The following is a 21,582-nucleotide window of genomic DNA, read 5'->3' on the forward strand; positions in this document are numbered from 1 at the left end:
TCTTATCTTCCTCCAGCTCCCAACACACACATTTAAGGGTATGAATAGCTCTGGTATACAGATCTCTCCACAGAGAACAAACTCTGACTGTCAACATATACCCTTGAGGCCTACCAAAGAGATATAAAATGAAAGAATCAGGAACATACTGAATGTATATCATAGATTCTCATCTTTGATTACTTAATTTAGTAAAATATGCATGTATAGGCACCAGTTTTCTCACTTTGCTCACAGGCCCCTTACCAACATTCCCCACTGGCAGCAGTGCATAAAGTCAGAGGTGCAGTTACATTCTAGGAATGCAGTGATTATAGCCTAAAGAGTATGAGAGGATACATGGGTGGAAGATGTGTTAGTCTACTTTTGTATCTACTTTTGTTCATCCCAGGATAGACTTAATTTTATAAAAATGTCTCTAGTAAATGTAGTATATGTATACCATGGAGTTCTACTCAGCCACAAAAAACAATGGTGAACTAGCACCTCCTGTATTATCCTGGATGGAGCTGGAGCCCATTCTACTAAGTGAAGTATCACGAAAATGGAAAAATAAGCACCACTTATACTCACCATCAAATTGGTACTAATTGATCAACACTTATGTGCACGTATGGAAATAACATTTACCAGGTGTCGGGCAGGTGGATGGGAGAAGGAGGGAATGGGTATATTCACACCTAATGGGTGTGGTGAGCACTGTCTGGGGGATGGGGACACAGGGGCAAAGGCAATATATGTGACCTAAACATTTGTACCCCCATAATAATCTGAAATAAAAAAGAAAAAAGTATCTATTAATAGAATAACCTGTACTTGAGTCACATTTTTTAGTATTCAGGGCTTAGAACAAGCAAGAAAAACAATCACAAAATATCTCTTAAAAATGAGCTCAAAGAAAAAGACGAAAGAATGAATTTTAAAAATACTTATAATTTTGTAGTTCCACTTCTGGAGACCTTTTCAGCGTGAAAGACACAGTGATTTTTTTATGGTAATTTAGCTGTTGGTGAGTTTGCAAAAGCAAAGTTGGACAGCCTTTTTGACATCCAAGTGCCAAGATTTGTAGCCAGCAGCTGGCTAGTATTATCCTCACATTTCTGAGCATAATAGACATATAGAAATGAGTTAGTTTCTGAATACCAATCTTGGGAGAAACCAACCAGAAAGTCTGCTGCTCATCATGGTTATCTGAATTGTCTTTTTCCTTTTCCTGCCATTGCTTCCCATTTGCAGGACATACCGTCCTGATCACTAGGCCTATGGGAGAGGTTTTGCACATTCATACCCTGTTCACTTTCCACGTTGGATGTGAAGGCCGATTCTTCATGGAGCATTCTGCCACGTGTGGAGAGGAGGAGAGAGTGATAGCTATGTGATCCCATCTGGGAAAAAACTTTTGCTGAATGTTTACTTTATGAAAAATAGTCCTGGCAAGAAGTAGGAGAGATTAATTTTGGCTGTCATAAAACAAAGTTACATCAATTTTTAGCCCTTTTGCATAGGAAATTAACTGTACATTTTTATTTTTTAATACTCTTTCCCAATTCTTAAAATTGAAGGCTTCACAGCAGTCATGGCCACCCTACTCCACCTCCGAGGTAAAAAATTTTTCATATTCACATTCATGATGACTAAATTCTGACTTTAATTCAATGAACAGAAAAATATTCTGGAAGACAGAAATGTAACATTCTATAACGTTTTGGATCTAAACAATTGTCTAAGTAGATATTTTCTTTAATTTGTAGTTCTAATATATAGTTTATCTATAGCAAATAATTTCCATAAAGACAACTCAATAGACTTAAAATTAGAATCATATCATTGATTTAAATAAAATATTGGTATCCAAAGTTTAAACTATGATAATGGTTAAACATTTTCTCATTAGTCTTTTCATAAGGAAATATAGAGTTGAACATTAAAATCTTACTAATAAAATGACATTTATTAGTTATGTATCTTTTTTCCTAAAAAAAGAAGAAATTAAATTATAAATCAAATCAACTTTTGAAGTCACAATGGAATCATGCTTGCCTAAAATTTATGCATAAATTCAATAGATTATCCATAACATTATCTAGCAAAGACAAGAATCAGAGAAAAAAACTTTGAAAACCGTTTACTGCATGGAGTCACTGAAAACATATACACTGCAAAACAAGACAATAGTTGTGGAACAGCTGCTCATTATCCATGTCAGAAGGGGGAATCAGCTTTGAAATTATTTATAACCTGATTCGTTATTAGGTCTAGTATTTCTCTTTTGTAAATAAAATTAAGCATTTATGAACATAATTTTAAAATATGTTGATTTGTGATAACAACATATATCAGATTATCAAAATGCTTCACACTTTAATGCAAAATGGTAGTGACATTAATGAAGGTCCTGTTACATATAGTTATTAATAACAAACATCTACCAAATGCTTACTATGTACCAGGCATCACTTTATGTTTTAGCTCATTTGATCCTCACAACTACCTTAAGAGATAGGTACTATTCTCATCCTCATATTACAAAGCTCAGAGAAGTTATTAAATTGCCAAAAATCACATGGCTTAGTAAATGGTGTTGCCAAGATTCAAACACCAGGATTCTGACTCTAGAATCTACATTTGGCTAAACCTTCACATTGTATACTACTGTTCATAAGTTGAAATATAGACACTTGCAGATTTGTATGTTATGTATTGTGAGAAAATTTTTACCTTAGAAGAGTACTGTCTGAGCAACAGTATTTTCAGTCAGGACGGGCGTGGCTAAACCATGGAAACAAAATGGAACAATAACTACATGTCCAAGGTTGATTGTCAGGGAGCTCTGAGTCCCACATACTTAGGGACCCAGACCTCAGTTTTCTTTGGCAGCAGAAGAGAGGAAGTGGAAGTAGCACAACACTCTTAAAAAATGCTTCAAGACAGAAGTCTCATGTTTCACTTCCACTCATGTTTCATTGGATGAAAATGATCAATTGGCCTCACCTAACTGCAAGGCTGTTGGGAAATGTGAGCAAAGGTAGAAAGATTACAAAAAAGTGATCGTAAATAAGAATAAAAAGATTGTAAGGAAGCATTTAGCTACTCTAAATGTATATGTCACAAACCTGTAGATTACAGAAATTTAGGAGACATCATATGTCCAAACTTCAGCAAACCTTTTGACAACAGTGTCAAGTGGACTAGACAGAGAGATGATGATTGGAAAGCATTGTGGTTAAAAAACAAGGATGGCCTCTAGGGAGGTTAGCTGGACACTTGACAGCCCCATACATGAGTCTTGGCCTGATTCTCAGTTCTTTTATTCTTTTTTCATTATTTTATTTTTTTATTTCATCATATTACAGGAGTACAAATGTTTAAATTACTTATATTTCCTTTGCCTCACACAAGTCAGAGCTTCAAGTGTGTCCATCCCCCAGAAGGTGTGCACTGCAACCATTAGATGTGTACATACCCACCCTCTCCTCCTTCCTCCCACCTGCCTGACATCTGATGAATACTATACTACTAAATGTGTATGTACATAAGTGTTGATCAGTTAATATCAATTTGATGGTGAGTACACGTGGTGCTTAATTTTCCATTCCTGTGATACTTCACTTAGTAGAATGGGCTCAAGCTCTATCCAAGATAATACAAGCAGTGCTAGATCACCATGGCTTTTTGTGGCTGAGTAGAACTTCATGGTATACATATATCACATTTTGTTAATCCAATCATGTATCGATAGGCACTTGGGTTGTTTCCATATCTTTGCAATTGTGAATTGTGCTGCTATAAACATTCTAGTGCAGATTTCTTTTTTATAGAATGCCTTTTTTTCCATTGTGTAGATGCCCAGTAATGGGATTGCTGGATCAAATGGTAGTTCTACTTGTAGCTCTTTGAGGTCTCTACATATTACTTTCCACAGAGGTTTTACTAGTTGGCAGTCTCACCAGCAGTGTATAAGTATTCCTATCTCTCTGCATCCATGTCAATATTTATTGTTTGGGGACATTTTGATAGAAGCCATTTTCACTGGAGTTAAGTGACATCTCATTGTGGCTTTGATTTGCATTTCCTTGATGATTAGAGGTGTTGAGCATTTTTTCATATGATTGTTGGCCATTAGTTTGTCTTCTTTTGAAAACTTTCTGTTCATGTCCTTTGCCCACATTTTAATGGGGTTGTTTGATTTTTTTCTTGCTGATTTTCCTGGGTTCTATATAGATTTTAGTTGTCAGCCTTTATAGGATGTGTAGCATGCTAATATTTTTTTTTCCCATTCTGTAGGTTGTCTGTTTGCTACCATGATAGTTTCCTTTGCTGTGCAGAAGGTTTTTAATTTTATCAGGTCCCATTTATTTATTTTTGTTGTTGCTATGATTGCCTTTGGGGTCTTCTTCATAAATTCTTTCCCTAAGCCAAAGTCTATAAGAGTTTTATCAACATATGCTTCTAGAATTCTTATAGTTTCATGCCTTAGGTTTAAGTCTATTATCCACTGTAAGTTGGCTTTTGTGAAAGGTGAGATGTGCAGATCCTGTTTTACCCTTGTACATGTGGCTATCCAAGTTTTCCAGCACCATTTATTGAATAAGGATTCTTTTCTCCAGTGTGTGTTTTTCTCTGCTTTGTCAAACATTAGATGGCTATATAAGGCTGATTTTATATCTGGGTTATCAGTTCTGTTCCATTGGTCTATGTCTTTGTTCTTGCACCAGTGCCATGTTGTTTTAGTTACTATAGCCTTGTACTATTGCTTGAAATCTGGTAGACTGGTGCCTCCTAATTTGTTCTTTTTGCTTAAGATTGCTTTTGCTACATGGGGTCTTCTTTGGTTCCATAGGAAGCATAGAATTATTTTTTCTAGATATGTGAAAAATGATGTTTGTACTTTAATAGGGAATGCATTGAATCTATAGATCACTTTGAGTAGTATAGACATTTTAATAATGTTGATTCTGCCAACCTGTGAGCATGGTATGGTTTTCCACCTGTTTATATCCTCTGCTATTTCCTTCCTTAGTGTTTCATAGTTCTCTCTGTAGAGGTCTTTCACCTCCTTAGTTAAATATATTCCTAGGATATTTTGTTTTCTTTGTTGAGTCTGAGGCTTCATTCTCAGTCTTCTCAAACAGAATAATGTCCAGCCTAGAATCTTGTATCCTGAAAAACTTAGTTTCTTCTACAAAGGGAAAATAAAGACCTTCTCAGACAAGCAAGGACTGAGGAAATTCATCAAGACAAGACCTGCCCTCCCAGAAGTACCTAGAATAGCATTACACACAGGTGAGTGCAATAAACACTCAACAGTATAAAACATCCAAAAGCTGAAGGCCAGATACCACAATGGCTCAAGAGAGAAAACAAAGCAACAAAGTTCAATTCAACGGGATGAACAGAAATCTTCCCCACTTATCAATTCTTTTAATAAATGTGAATGGCTTGAACTGCCCACTAAAGAGACATAGGCTGGCCAAATGGATAAATATATAGAAGCCAGGTATTTGCTATCTTCAGGAAACACATCTAACCCACAAGGATGCATTCAGACTCAAGGTGAAGGGATGGAAAACAATATTCCATGCAAATGGAAGCCAAAAGAAAGCTGACGTAGCAGTTCTGATTTCAGATAATTTAGTCTTCAAATCAATAAAAGTAATGAAAGACAAAGATGGTCAGTATATAATAATGAAAGGTACAATTCAACAAGAAGACATGACAATTCTAAGTACTTATGCATTTTACTCAGGATCCTCAGTTCTTATGTTCAGAAACCCCAGAAGCCTGGCACATCTGAAAGTACAGCTCTATCAAGGGTAGATATAAGTATAATCCCACTGATAAAAGTGATGTTTAAATCAAATTACCAAGTTATTAACTTATAATGAAAATGATAAAGGTAAAGCAGTATTCTTATTTTGGCTGACATATAAATTCTGTATGCGTGAGAAAAATGGAAAGTCAAAATATATATGACAAAAGCAAAAAGAGTGAGTTATATGATTTTACTTATTATTAACATTAACTAGGAGAGCCTGAGCTATGCCAGGCCACAAAGGTAGGTCCAGGTTTTGAGAACTGGCAAGAATGACATCTTATACTCAGCCAAGCCTACTTTCACTTAGTCTGCCATCACTTCAGCTAGCAAGCATAGCAAGGGACACACCAGACCAAGGATCTATGAAGGAACAAGTAGATGCAGCTTCCCGCACTTCCCTGTTCCTAACAGAGGTACTCCACCAGGTGGTCTCAGCAGTTGAGAAGGACTAAGTGAGAATTCTTTGGGATAGGAGAAACCCGGGACTTAGAGCTCTCTGCCTTCACACTGTTTAGGGCTGGGGAATGGGGGTGACGGCTGGGGGCATGTCAGCCATGTCACCAGGACTTAACATCTATACTCAAGGTTCATAATTTCTTTCTTTTTATTGTGATAAAATACATGTAACAGAAAATTTATCATTTTAAGCATTAAGTGTATAGTTCAGTGGTATTAAGTAAATTCATGTTATTGTACAATCATCACCACTATTCATCTTCAGAGTTTTTTCATCATCCCAAATTAATACCCTGTACCCATGAAACACAATTTCTTGATGCACCACAGCTACAAAGACCTACAGAAGAACAGTCTTAATTCTTATATGTATTTTTTTCTAATTTCATTTTGAAAGAAATCTTTACTTGAAGTTAGGGGAAGACTCTGTTCTTCCTTCCATTTATTATCTACAGATACTAGTTCCATTGGGCAATCCATCACTGGTCGAATCGCACTAGGGGATGCAGATGGGCAGATGGAAACTAGCCTGGAGAACGGCATCTGGAGGTGACATGCTCCAGGACTCAGTCCCTGGCCCTATTCAACCTAATAGTTTTATCCTTATTTGGATAAAGCTATAGAATGAATGCCGATACAATTGAATAACTTCAAGCTAGGAAGGAAACGGGAGATTTCAAAATCAGAGTCTATAAGCTCTCATTGGCTAAATACAACACTGAGAGAACTACTGGCTGTAAGTTCAAGATCCTTTACCTGGGCTACAAACTTCAACTACCTAAAAGGAAGGCATGGATATGTTGATACTGTGACACTGGGATGTCTTTGCTCTTGTGTAGTTTCCAGACTTCTTTATAGTTAAGTTTGCCATTGACTGGTTCTGACAGTGGAATATGAGTGGACGTGACATGTGTCACTTCTGGGATGAGGTAGTTAAAAGATAAGGTGTGATTTTCCCCACCTTCGCTTCCTCCTTTGTGCCAGTGGTATGATGCCAGGGAGACTACGAAGTGACAAAATGATGGAGCTACAAGATTAAAGCAGCATGATTCCCCATTCACCTCTCTGAAGTGAGCAACCCAAACCTCATCTGACTGGGAAGTGAGAAAGAATAAACTTTGATTCTATTAAGCCATTAAGATCTTAGGGTTGTTTGTTTACATCTGAAATACATTTAAGGATTTTAGTTGGCAGTAAGTTTATGTGGATCCACCAGAAGGGTGCCTTCTGTCTTTGTCTTCTCAGCAACATCCAGCAGCAAGCCCTCCCTCCTAATAGAAACACTCATTTCCTTTGTCTTCTGTGGTCCAAAATCCTCTAGGTTTTCTGCCCAACTTGGTAGCTGCTCCATTTTTCCCCTGTTTCTCTTTGCATCTTCTTCCCAAGGCCTATTAATTGTTGAGTTTCTCTAGGTTCAGTCCTCTGACCTTTCCTCTTTTCATTTGATGTTCTTTCATGTGGTTTTAATTACCATCTATATGTAAAAGAAAAAAGACTCATAAATTGATATCACTACCTTAGAACATGCTTCTGAGCTCCAGACACATAACCAAACTTCTTACTTGATGTTAATATTTTTGTCATGGACTTATCAATGACTCTTCATACAAAACTGCACTCATAGTCCTTCCTCCCCCATCTGGCCTTCTTCTACTGTCCCCCACACCTCAGTGAATGACATCCTACCTCTCCAGTCACACAAAACAGAAACTAAAAGTCCAGGAATTCTTCCTCACCCCATCCACTCTTCTTCCACCTTATATGATTTATTACCAAGTCTTGTCAGTTTTCCTTCAAAATATTTATCAATTTTATTCTCTTCTTGCTGGCTCCACCAATCCATTCTGCCATTATCTCTCCCCCAGACTCATGCAATAGCCTTTTTACTGATCTGTGTGCATATACTCCAATGTTTCCCCAACCTCAGTCCACTCATCATAGTAATCTTTTAAAAATTAAGATATCATTCCTCTTTTATTTAAAGCTCAATTATTTTCCATTTGTTGTGTTAGGGTAAAGATAAAACATGGCCTTGAAGATCCCACATGTTCTGGCACCTTCTTCCTCTCTGGCTCACCTCACCTGCTGTAGATTCTCCTATTCTTTGCATCATTTATACTGGACTTCTTTCAATTCTCAAACTTTTACCACATTTTTTCCTACCACCCTCACTGCACATGCACTTTTCCATGCCTGAGACTTTTATCTCTCTTCTCCTTATCCTACTAATTCTAACCTACCTTCAGCCTTCTGCTGCAGAAAAGAGAAGCCCTTTTGATCTTCCTGATTAATTTCAATGCTTCTATTATAAATTCTCATAAAACTGTATACCTATTATTATGATTTATCACAGATGCTATTTCACATTTAACTGTGTGATTATTTAATACCTCCCTATATCCTTCACTGGACAGTAAGCCCTAAGAAAGTAGGGGCATGATTTCTTTTGTTCATTCTTGTCTCCAGCATCTAATGCAGTGCCAGACATAGGTTAGATTCTCTCAGTAAGTATTGGCCAAAAAGGAAGAGTGGAATGAAGGAAAGAAGAAACTGGAAAAGAAGGGAAGAAAGCAGAAAGAGAAAAGACAGTTTAATATCTTCTCTACATTTGCCAATTTGCACCTAGAGTACTGGGCTAGGTTCTGAGTGCCACATTTTTGAAACCAAAACAAGCAAGAATATATTCAAAAGAGAGGAACCAGAAAGGTAAAAGGAGGCCAAGTTGGGATTCAACTATCAAGTAGTAAATTGGATGCTTTTTACAATTTCTTCCAACTGAGAAATTCTATTTTATAGAAATATATAATGTAATATTTCATGATATGAAGTGATTTACATTATTCCTCCTTCACTAATTAAGGCATTTGAAAGGAAAACACTTTCAAGTTTGTGAATAATCTTCAATGTTGTTTACTGGGGAAAAATATATGAAAAAATTCTGCAATGTGTCTGAGCACATATTTTGATTGATTGGTCCAGGCATTGTTGTAGTACCCTTTTCTGACTTTGTATTTCTATACTGGTATAATGGAATTATCTTCTTGTAATACATTTAATTAGTAGTCTCCTGTGAATACATATGGTCTAATTCAAGAAAAAAGGGCTTACGGTAATTGTCAAAATCGTTGTTTTAAATTGACTACAGTTATTGCCTAACTACTTCTGACTTTTTGGCTTTTGATAATACTGTATATACACACGCGCACACACACATATATGTATAAAATTTAGAGATAAGGATTAAAGAAAAAGCTTCAAACTATGAATGTTAATAAAAATGATTAGCCAAATTATAAAACCATATGCTGTGGATATTTATTGGGAATTGCAAATTTCCTAAAAGTTGCTGATATATTATAAGCAATAGCTTGGACTTTCACATTTTTTTTCATTTATACTTCTCTCTCTTTTTTAAACATACAAACTTTATATGTTAATATCTTTCTTCAGATGACAGAAAATCATTCCATGATGGAGGAATTGATGTCAGTTCCTTGAAGATCTATAATAATAAATCCCTTCATTATACAAAGAGGAGTCGTAATTGATTTCTTCATTTTTTTGTGCATTATTTTAAGCACTTCTCTTTTTATATTTCGAAATTCCATGATGCCAAATATATACATTTCATCAATTATAAACTTGTGAATTGGATTCCAGGGGAATTTTTTGTTTGTTTGTTTGTTTCAATATCTGTAAAAATAGAATTAAATTACTTGATTTGGAATTAGGGAAGGATATTGTCAGTTTCAAAAGAAGGAACGATATAGCATTTAGCACACAGCAGAACAATGTTAAACTGGATCCACCTCAATCAGTAACCAAGGGCTTAGCCAGTGACCATATTAAGGAAGTAGGAACAAGAGCCAAGCTACAGAGCAGAGACTGTTGGAGTCTTGTGGCCATCACATTGGCAGAAGAGGAAGGCACCCACTCTGTTTGGATTGGAGCACCTCTCATGAGAACATGGTCAAGGAGCAATTCTTAGAAATCACGTAGGATTGGCCCCTTGCTCCAGACCCTCAAATAGGTAAAGGCCAAGGATAAAGCAAGTGGAAAACTGGCACCCAGTCACTGGTGAAATCTCATGGAATTATCTTAGAACAAAGTCTAAATAAGCCCTCCTTCTAAGGAGGCCAAAGAGTTATATGGAGCTAGCACCACGAAATGGAGAACAAAATTGCTTCAAATGAGCCCTAAGTAAATGGAAGAAATTTAAAGTCCTCAGGTAGAGAAGAATCTGAGACATTAAAACAAAATGATCACATTGACACTATGAAAGTCACATGCATTCTCAAGAAGCTGATGATGTTCTTTAAAAAAAACACTTTTGCCTTAGTTGTAATAATGTATTTTATAAAAGCATTCTGAAAAAAATGAACTATGAAAAAAATTATATGACTAACTGCCTCAGACCCTCTCTTCACCATTCTTGTGTAAATCTGGCTATTGGCAACATCTATGCAGAACAAGGGATGAAGATTTTAGATTGCTAAAAAACATTTCTGAAATCCCTTCTGAGAAATATTTTATAAAATGCTCTTGGCCATCTCACCTGAATAAATACATTTATAAACACTGTTACCAGGTAGCAAGAGGTGATCCTGTCCAATGTTTGCAGAGATTTTATGGTTGGCAAATATACTGTGAAATTTGCAAAGATATTGGGCTATGAGTGTGTTTACACTGGATAAGTGAAAAAGCCCAGCTTACTCAGTGAGCTTCATTAATATTGACAATTTGAATAATATAGGCCCAAAAGTTTGCTTTTTCTTATCAAAACTTTTAGGTCAAAATTATTGAGAAAATATTTCATTTCTCACCTCTCCTACATTTTAAAGGAAGAGGTGTCAAATGTATGAACAAATATTTACTACTTGACAAGATTAGAAGAAATTCAATTTGAAAATACTTGCTAGAAACATACTCTGTGATTTAAAAAAATTTACTAATTAGTTTTTTAAATAGCCTTAGACCTAATAGACTTGAAGCAGTTATATTCTATTTACAGTAACTGTTGAGAAGTAGCACATGTAATTAAATCCTGAGTCTAAATCTCTAATTACTTGGTTTTGACAACTTCTGTTTACTGTGTTCTGCCAACAGTATATTAATTAGATGTGACTCAGTGGTTCCAGGTTACTGCAGGAAAGCAAACAAAGCTCCAGAGATTACATGCTAAAACTCAACTATTTTCTTGGCTACTTTGTAAAATAAAGAAAGTAGACCTACAGTAATTTTCATAAAGATTAGCTATAGTGGAAAAAGAGGGGACTTTGGACACATGGATCACCAAGATTATGTGGTTCTATTAATTGTTTACTTTGCCAGCATAGATCTACTTAGAGTGGTGAAACACTGGATATAGAACTTACACTGCTAAATAATACAAATGAGTATGGAAAATGTGTGTGCACCACACCAAGGAAATGTAACTCAGTCACTTAGAAGAGAATTATTGTATCACCTGTCCCAATCATATCACCATTTAGTTGAGAGTTGTTGTTTCCCAGAAGACTGATAAAAAATAATACTTCTCATCTTTATTATTAACACCAAGAACAATATGGATCAGTGGGGAAAAATCAGTATTCATGGATGATATTGATTTGAATCATTGAATTAAACCTATTACAGTTAAAATCCTTACATATGTCAAAATGAAAGCATACCAAAAGGAGATTTGTATGATTATAATACTGATGATTAAATATAACTAATGGAAAAATGAATCTATGTAGTGTATTTTGATTTTTGATTCTTAGAATTTTAGAGAAAAGATTCCATGAACTTTTAAACAATTTCCCTGTCAGAAACACTAATTTGCTTCTATATTCAATGCTGGGCAGGGATGTGGATGCTTTTGCTTTTCCCAGCATGTGGTATTGCCTTTGGAATAAAATTTAAATAGGACCCAGATGTTTCTGTCCCTGGTCCTCCAGCTCCTGCCTCCAGGTCTGCAGTCTCTGGGTTTTTCTTGGGCCAACCCTGATTCATAACTCAGCACCTTCTGGAGTGCCTTGAAAAGAATTTTCCCTCCTTAAAGCATTTTTGAGACATGTAGACTTTATTGAAGACTTCGAGAAAGAAGAAAGAAGGTTTGCTTTGCAAAATTCATAATAAAACAACTTAAAAATTATATTTGGCATATATAAAAATCTTCTCCCTTCTCAGGCACCCTTCCCCACTCTTGTCTCTTTCTGATCATTCTGGCTGGTTATTTTGGTCTCTTTTGGGATCTTTCCTTGGAGACTTAAAATTATTTCCCCATCTTTTGTGCAGAACCATCCAATGCTGTCCAGCTTTCATGCCAAACATGGCACACTTAAACCCAGCATGATGTTCAGCCAAAGGGCTCTCCAAGTAACAAGATCCACATGCTTTGTAGGGCAATCAATTGGCCCTCAGGGATCTCATCTTCTATACTATAAAGTTTGTCTAAATATTTTTCTCAAAACATATATGATATTCATACATGATGTTCTCCCTAAGAGAAATTCTGTGAAATAACAATATTTCCATTTCTTTTAATAAAACACTTTCTAGAATGAGCAATTATAATAGCCTATAATTATATAGTAAGACATGCCAAGGAATGTGACAGTCTACAAACATATCTATCAACTCCCTAGAGATTTGTCTCCTAGAACAAACTCCAAGAAATTCTAATATGAAAGTATACATTGTCACATATGTTTTGGCCTATCTAGAAGGTCTGATTTTAAATAGGTAGCCTTGTTTGAGAATAACCTTTAATTACTCATCATCACCCGTCCATTCCATTCCCTAAGAGTGTGTATGTATATATATATATATATATATATATATATATATATATATATATATTTCAGCATATCATGAGGGTACAAATGTTTAGGTTATGTGTGTTGCCTTCCCCCCTTTTCTCCTCTGGAGTCAGAGCTTCAAGCCTGTCCATCCCACAGATGGTGTGCATCGCACTCATTATATATGTATATACTCATCCCCTCCTCCCCCCCATCTGCCCAACACCCGATAAATGTTATTCCTATATGTCCACTTAGGTGTTGATCAAGACCCCAAAGGCAATCATAGCATCAACAAAAATAAATAAATGGGACCTGATCAAATTAAAAAGCTTCTGCACAGCCAACTAAACTGTCACAAGAGTAAACAGACAACCTACAGAATGGGAGAAAATTTTTGCAAGCTACACCTCTGATAAAGGGCTGATAACTAGAATCTATTTAGAACACAAGGAAAATCAGCAAGGAAAAATCAAACAACCCTAAAATATACATATATATATATTTTTTTTAAACAAAAAGCTTTAGAAAGTTGTATATCTCATAAGTTCATATCAATGGGGTCCCAATCATTTAAAGGAGCAGACTCAGCCAATGAAAATGTTTATATTCAAAGACAAATAGTATTTTCTTATAATAGGCCATATCGAAGAAAATTTGGACTTGCAAATGTAGGTATCAAAAGTGTAGTTGAATTTTTAAGAAGTAACTGACAAAACTAAACGAGTGTTGGTTTATAAATCTAAGGGCCTTGGTGGGGTGATGAGGAGTGGTGGTTAAGAGTGGTGTGGGTGAGTGGAAATGATGCCTGTTTGATTTCCTAGTTGGATGTTGTGATGTGTATTAACTGAGCGAGAGGAAGGACTTTGGCTGCTCACAGTCCCCCTCTTCTAGTCTCAACCCAGGATAGCTTCGCTTAGCACTGAACAACCTTTTATGGAGATTACTTAGGTCTAATATTTCCAGGGTTAGTTCCAGGGCTATATTCTTTCATGAATGTTAAGCATTTTTGCCCTTGTAGGCCCCTACTTCCATAAAAACATCTTAAAAATTATATTTTATGAATGTTTCAGTATAAGGACAAATATAATCCAGGCCTGATCCATTTTTATATTTTCATTATTATGATATTCATTTTTCCTGCTATTTTTTAAAGAACAGCCTTTTTTTTTTTTGTGAGCCACTAAAACTATCTTGGGCCCTAGGCAGGGTGCCTACTGTACCTAATGAATAAGTCAGCCTGGTCAGTTTCTTACTCCCGTTTGAGGCTCCCTTTTATTGGTGGTACTTTTTCTGAAGTATTTAAGAAAAATTCTTCTTTTTCTCCTTGCAGTACATATTAATTTTCTCTAGTCTTTCTGCACAGAGTCAATCCTCTTATCCTTTTATCATCTTGTTTTCCCTCTTTGGATGCTTTTGGATTCTAGCCAAGGTATTGATGTTTCTTTTTGGCAAGCATAAAATTATATATGATACCTTGGGCCACTTGATGGAGGCCATATTGAATAAAATGATTTATTTCCTCTTCAGACATGTGAAACTTTACTTTTTGAACTTTTCTAAGTGCATTTGTGCTTTCTAATTTTTATTTGTTTTTAATAACTGTCAGGGAATATTTAATTTCTTCTGAACTCTTACCCCCAGATTTTACTACTTTCTAAATGTCATTGTTTCATTTGTTCCTTTTTGAGTTCATACACAGAATATTCCCAAATCAATAATAAATCAAACATTTAGCCATGGAGATTGAATACACCATCACCTGTCTCCAAAGTGTAGCCATTAAAAGAAAGGAACAACCCCAGGAACCCAGAGTTAAGAGGGTTTACAGCAGAGTGGCACTCAAAATATAACAGAGTTCTTTCATTGGTACTTGGTGATCACTTAACTTAAAACGTTCACTTTATATTTATCTAAAAGGCATTAATACTGGCTTTCATTTTGTTTTGTTTATTAGTTTGTATTTTATTTTATTCCTACTTTTTTACAAAAAATCTAGGCATGTAAAAATAAGTGGTTTCTCTTTTTCGCCTCACTGTTTTACTAATGAGCATTGGCTTGCAGTTTTAAAAAGAATTAAAATAATTTATTTATACTTTGCTGTATTTCACGGGAAAGATTTAAGGAGGCCTATGAAGATGCATACAGTATGGTAACATAAAATAAATTTAAAATAAATTAAGGGGAAAATCAAAGAGAAAATGAAGATAAGGAAATACGTTAGAAAAAGATATGTATGATAATGTATGCCATGAGCACGCACGCTCTTGCTGGAAGCAAGCCATGCCAGGCCTTCATAGCAATAAGATTGCAGGCCAGAAATTCAAGTTGTTTTTGAATTCTAGGTAAGGTAAACAGTATATGCCTTGTTTTTCCACCTAAAAACTGATGGAAAAAATATTTACCAGATACTTACCTAGGATAAATAGAAGCAATATGAAATAATTTTCACATGACTTTGACTCCTTTAAAGGAAAGACAAAGGGTTATATTGTAAGGATGACCTCTGCCATCCTGACCACCACCACTCCCAACCTTCCTACTTGCCAGGTTTGATTTCTTAGTAACACAAGAAAAATTGTCAATTATATACAGAAATTCTCATCTGTTTTTAAAAGATTACCAGGGACATCAAATTGTACTCTGCCAAAGTCTAGGGGTGCTATGAATAGACTGCATGCCAGAAATAAAAAAAAAAAAACTGGAAAATGCAGAAAAGTATAAAGAATATACAAAAAGTAAAAAATGCATCTTAATTACACAGAGATAACACCTGTTAACACTTTGTTTCTTTCCAATTTATTTTCTTTTAGGACATTTACCTAAAAGTGAAATTCTTGTGTCAAAAGATATGATTATTTTTAAAACTCTTGAGACATTTTGCTAAATTACATGAATGGCCATGACAGTACACACTTGCTAATTTTGTGGTTTAGTTTCCTCATTCATAGCATGAAGATAATGTTGCCTTATATTTATGATAGCAATATGTGACTCAGTTTCCTTATTCATACAATGAAGATAACATTACCAACAATATACAGTTGTTATAAGCATAATATTAAATGAGTTAGGAATAAAGTACTTAAAGCAATGCCACGCACACTTTTGCTGTTAGTATTTGCAATTTTGATAAGTAAAAATGTTTATTTTATTTTTATTTGGTTATTAAGGATATGGAATGCATTTAATATATTTATTGGACATTTTTGTTTCTTCTTTCATAAATGGACTATTCATGTCTTTAGCACAACTTCCTAATGGATGTTTAATTATTGTCTATGAACTCTTTATATAATAAAGATATTAATCCTATGGCTGACATAAATGTTTCAAATATTCCTCTCAGTTCTTTGTCTTTTAATTTTGGCTATGTTTATTTTTTTATATATAGATATTTAAATTTTATTAAATCAAATAACCAATCTGTGCATTTTTCTTTTCCTTTCATATTTAGGAAGTGTATTATTTTCCTGTGGCTGGTGTAACAAATCACCATAAACTGGGTGGCTTAAAATAGAAATTTATTTTCTCACAGCTCTGGAAGATAGAAGTTCAAAATTAAGGTATTGGTACGATAGGTTCCTTCTGGAGGCTCTGCGGGAGAAACTGTTCCATGTTTCTCTCCTGGCTTTTGGTGGTTGACAGCAATCCTTGACATTCCTTTCATTGTAAACGCATCCCTCCAACCTCTGCCTCTATCTTTAGATGGCCTTCTCTCCTGTATGTCTGTCTCTGTGTCCAAATATCCCTCTTCTTATAAGGACATCAGTCATATGTGGATTGGATTTAGGACTCATCTTAGTCCAATATGACCTGAGCTAAACTTGATCACATCTGCAAAGACCAAAATAAGGTCACAATCACAAGTAATGGGGTGGATGTGAATTTTTGTAGGATACTATTCAAGCCAGTACAGAAAGTGATTTCACATTCTAGGATCACAAAAATATTCACCTATATGTTCATTTATTTATTTATTTTTAACATTTAATTATTTAATCAATCTGGATAGCCAATGTTTTCTGATATAATTAGTAATTAATTATTTAGACTGAGTTATATTACCTTGAAATTTAAAAGTCCTCCCATTTTTTTAAGTAGTAAGGTAAAAGTAAAATGCCAAATGTACTATTTTAGTCAAAACTTAGTAGTCTCATACACAGAAAGAAATAAGAAAAAATTTTAAAGGAGTAATATGATGACCTAGAGCTTACCTAAGAAATACCAGGCTTTATTTCCATTGCAAAATAAGTACTTCTCACTCTTGAAAATCTTAGTATTTACTGAATAATCCTCATTCCCTGCCCCCAACAAAGATTTACAAAGTTTTATTCAGATGAAATCATGCACTGATTTATCAGGTGTAGCGCAGCTGCACAAAAGATATTTGTAGTGCAAGAAGCCTTTCAGTGTTGTTTTGTCTTGTTTTGGTCCTCAATTAGCCCATCTGTTTGCTTTCATGTCACATCTTTTCCCAGACCTCGCTTTCAGATGCATGGACACTCCACCTAGTGCTCTGACCTTATTCATTTCCACACTGTCCCTCTCTATCCTAGAGAGGTTGTACGGACTGGATCCTGCTTATTTACCACTCACTTTCCCTGTAGTACTTTCCAGTAGTCACATTTGAATCTTTAGTGATCTTCAATTACACTAGCTTTCAACACGTTTCCTCCTTGGGTTACCTTGTTGATCGTGTTATGTTATAGTCTGCTATGCCCTGTGCTTTGATTCTCACAATGACAAAGAGCATTTACAGTTCAGCCTCTAAGACTGCGATCCTCTTTATCCTTTCCAAAATGTCTTTGCATAGACTGGTATGCTAATTTATCACGTACCAGTTATCTCTTTTCTGCAGATTTGTGTACTACTGAAGATTTTAGGTGGTTTCGTAGCCCACTAAAAACTATTGAAGGCATTTCATCTGCTGCAATATTTTCTGTATTATATAAATGCTACTTAACATAGAGTTTAAGCTGTTCTTCAAATTGATGTTATACATCTTATATTAATCTACCCCAAAGTTGCTAAACATGAAAATATTTCTTCTGGATCTGGACTTCTGGGTGCTGGGAAGAAATAGAACTTAAATCAATAGAATAAATTTAAATTAAGTAAATATTAAAACAATACAATAAAAACCATTTTTGACAGAATGAATCACTATAGCTATAAGATTTTATGTATTATGTAGCTCAGTTTAGAATGTAAGTGGTTAAGTAACATCAGGACACATGGACATTAGAACTCTCTGGGCATTATTTCACATATGAATATATATATAAACATTGCTGTTTTTAGACACAAAGTATATATATGCTCAACCCTGTGTCTACCTGGCCACCAGAAAAGTTGTCCCTAGATATAAATCTTATCATAAACTCCCTAGGTTTCTCTTGGTTTTCCTATACTGTCATAATTGACAAATAGTTATTGGGGTTTATTGGTGTTTTCCTTCAAAGCAAACTTTTACTGGATCGCAACGATAAATGCCAATAGAGAATTTTGCTTCTATGACAGACAGTAATTCCTAAACAGATTATTTAGTGTAGAGACATTAACAAATTTCTGAAGATTTCTGACCTGCAATCTTGTTGGTATAAAGGTGTGCTTACTATCATGAGCCATCATTTTAATTCATCTGACAAATAATTATTGGGCATCTACTGGTGCCAGATCTAGTTCTATCCATCAGCAAACAAAATACAAAATAATTCCCTGTTCTTAGGGAATTTACTATACAGTAGATTCTCTTTAAACCCAAAATGTAAATTGCACAACCTCCTAAAACTAATATTCTGAAAGGTATCTTAAGAATAGCTGAAATAAACTCACTTTTTATTGAGATCTGGTAAGAATGACATTTTTTGATAAACTGGAATAGACATGAGTTCTTACTTAATTGAGAAAAATAGTAGGACCCATATCAATACTTTTATGACAGTGGGAAAAGGTAGCGTGCTACTGTCATTGGGGTGAAGTGGATCTGAGGGCCAGGTGGGCCTTCTTTAGTGGCTGGTTTACTCTAGATCATTAACAGGGGAGCTTACAAGCCCCAGGGCATGCCACAAATTAGCTGGTTTTGGATTACGCTTTCTTGAAGTTCTAGACTATGGGTAAGAACAACACCAAATCAAATACTGTGTTCATTTGGCTCTTTAATCTTTTTGTTCAACAGTGGAAAGCATCTTCATAAACAATAATGATTTGTATCTGATGTCAGCTGCAAAGCCATCTAGAAAGAATCCCTCACCACTGCCATGCTCAGCTGAGCAGCTGCCATTTTCCTGGCCCTGCTTTTATTGTTGCAGAGCTGGGCAACACAACAATGGTCCCGCACCTGCTGCTCGGACTGCCAGAGTGATGGTGCTGCCATCATGCAGGCCAACAGGCTGGGAACCATACAAACAGACGTACACCCTGCAAGCTCAGCTGCTCCCCTCTCCAGTGCTGCTCTCCTGCCAGACCAATGGCCAGTCCAGTTTGCCTCACAAGCACAGCGTGGACATGGAGAGCATTGCGGGAGACAGACAGGTTCTCTGGAAAGGCACAGATAAATCTGGTCAGGTCAAACTCAGCTTCATTAACTTTCTGTGAGAGAAAAAGCTTAGCCTGGGTGTTAGAGAGGGTCACATCTGGGATTCCCTAATGCAAATGCCTTTTCTCTTTGTTTTCTTTGTATGTTTTTATCTGTCATTTCCCTTTGTCAGCACAATTGTGACTAGAGAGTATGTTTACCATACCCAGGGAAAGGAAATAAGAGTCTTTTAGGATGGTTCATATCTCCTACTTGACTTTCACCTCCTGGATGATTCAGGGTTTGAACATCACTTCTCTTGGGATGACTCTCCAAAACCATAAGTTCAATTTAGAACGCTGGAATGTTGGTGCTAAACATTGCCACTGAATTATCCTGTCTAACCTCTGAAGTTTGAAGATGAGAAAACCAGAACTATGAAATATCAAACCACCTTCCATGATTATACAAAGAAGGGGCTGGTAAGCCCAGTTTAGAATCTGCCTCCTGACTTTCGGGCTGCTGCTCTTTCACCACTCCATACCCTCTCTAATGCCTCTCATAACATCTCATCCCCTCTCCTTATTTTTATTTCTACAGTCAATTCTGTATTCCAAGTGCTTGTTAATTTCCACACATCTTTGTAATTGTTTCCTAGCTGGTACCCTACCTACATTCTCAAATCCATTCTAAGATATCATTGCAGATTACATCTTAAAATTCTTTAGAAAAGCTCTATTTTTGTGATTATTCTGATTTTAAAACAAAACTTTCAATGGTTCCTTATTGCCTCAAATGAAGTCAAAGTGGATCCAACCCACCTTACCTGCCTGTCTCCAAAAGGCTATTGTCTCTTACACCATAACCCAAAGTTCCCTGCTTTTTGAATACTGCCTATGCCTTTCTACTTGCTGCTCTTTGTATTTGGAACAGCCACCAAACATCTGTGCCAGCCAATGTCTTCCCGAGCCTTTAACCACTTCGGTATGGCACTCACCGACTGCAAAACCTTGCCCCCAGCCGGCACTCATAGTCCGCACGCTGGTACTGAAGTGGTTAAGATTCAGATCAGCTGTCACCTCTTCCATTAAGCCATCTCTTAGCCCTCAATTGACTATGACCTCTTCCATTCTATGTTCTCCCATGACATGTAATTTTCTCTCTCATATAGCAACCAAGCCCACAGTGAAGTTACTCGTGTATGCATTTTAACCCTTCAGGTATATTTTAAATTTTCCTATGCCTGAGATTCTGTCCTATACAGCCTTCTACCTTCACATCCCCCTCAATACCCTGCCAACAGTACCTAATATAGTGCCTTGAATATGGTGATTTTTCAATAATATTAATTGAATGTCATACTACTTGAGCAAGATCTGACTACAATATTGTTCTAGCTTAAGAAAATTCATTTTGACTTTGCAATTTGTATGTATTCCAACACAGCGTCTTGGAATTAGGAACAACAGACCAAGAGAGTGAGATTCATCCTCTCTCTATCTCTCTCTCTCTCATTTATATACAAGGAGTATACTTTTTAAAAATTCTTTCAATTGTGGTAAAACACATGTGCAGAAAATTTACCATTTAACCATTTAAGTGTACAGTTCAGTGGTATTAAATGTGTTCATACTGCTATATAACCATTGCCATCATCCATCTTCAGAACTCTTTTCATCTTGCAAAACTGAAACTTTAAACAACATTAAACAATTCCCCATTCCTCCCAGTCCCTGGAAACCACAATTCTTAATTAAAGTTCTATGAATTTGACTCTTATAAGTACCACCACATATTAATGGAATCCTACAGTATTTGTCTTTTTGTGATGGCTTCTTTCACTTAGCATAATGTTCTTAAGGTTCATTTATATTGTTGCATGTGTCAGAATTCCCTTCTTTTTAAAGGATGATATATGCCATTATATATATGTATTAATATGTGTGTGTATATATATACCACATTTTGTTTATCCATTTATTCATAGATAGACACTTGAGTTGCTT

At 35.7% G+C, this 21,582-nt stretch overlaps 1 pseudogene; it reads right to left on the bottom strand.

Moving 5' to 3' along the window:
* The window catches only part of LOC105856862 (arginase-2, mitochondrial pseudogene), a 43,106-nt pseudogene extending 22,442 nt beyond the window's left edge, over positions 1–20,664 (bottom strand).
* Positions 20,665–21,582: the final 918 nt, after the last annotated feature.

Source organism: Microcebus murinus, chromosome 5, assembly GCF_040939455.1.
Source record: "Microcebus murinus isolate Inina chromosome 5, M.murinus_Inina_mat1.0, whole genome shotgun sequence".
Classification (NCBI taxonomy): Eukaryota; Metazoa; Chordata; class Mammalia; order Primates; family Cheirogaleidae; genus Microcebus; species Microcebus murinus.